Source organism: Pteropus medius, unplaced genomic scaffold, assembly GCF_902729225.1.
Source record: "Pteropus medius unplaced genomic scaffold, Ma_sr-lr_union100, whole genome shotgun sequence".
In the NCBI taxonomy this organism is placed as follows: domain Eukaryota; kingdom Metazoa; phylum Chordata; class Mammalia; order Chiroptera; family Pteropodidae; genus Pteropus; species Pteropus medius.
This window is the reverse complement of record NW_024351647.1, coordinates 5,396,437-5,396,979: the sequence shown is the minus strand read 5'-3', so window position 1 is coordinate 5,396,979 and position 543 is coordinate 5,396,437. Positions and strand designations below refer to the sequence as shown.

Here is a 543-nt window from a genome sequence, read left to right as displayed (position 1 = left end):
CACCTGTAGCACCTGGTCTTCCTAGGTGGTCTCCCATCCAAGTACTAACCAGTCCCAACCCTGCTTAGCTTCCAAGATTAGATGGGATCGGGCTTGTTCAGGGTGGCATGGCTGTAGACAATATACCTGCTATTTTTAAGAGGAGGATGTCTGTGTTCTTCACTTAAAGTACCTCAAAGCAATGCACACAGAACCCAATGTAAAACTTCAATGAGAGCAAACGACAGTCGCTATGGAAGTTCCAGACTCACTCCAGATCTACAGAGGTTGTTAATGTGTGTAACTCAGAGTTTGATCATAATAATATTATCAATGGAGGCTTTCTCTACATCGGATACAATGTTATATACTGTATGTTTAATCTTCACAACATCCCTATTAGAGTCTCTCACCATCCTCATTCTACAGAAGAGAACACTTATGTTAAAATTCAAGCAAAATGAACCTGACTCCGAAACTCATATTCTTAATCTCAATGCTATATATATATATATATGTATATATATACACACACACATATATATATACACATTCAATTGTATA

General features: G+C 37.8%; 1 pseudogene; it reads right to left on the bottom strand.

Annotated features, from left to right (window-relative positions):
* On the bottom strand, positions 1 to 119 carry LOC120587293 (uncharacterized; annotated as a pseudogene).
* Between the last annotated feature and the right edge of the window lie 424 nt (positions 120 to 543).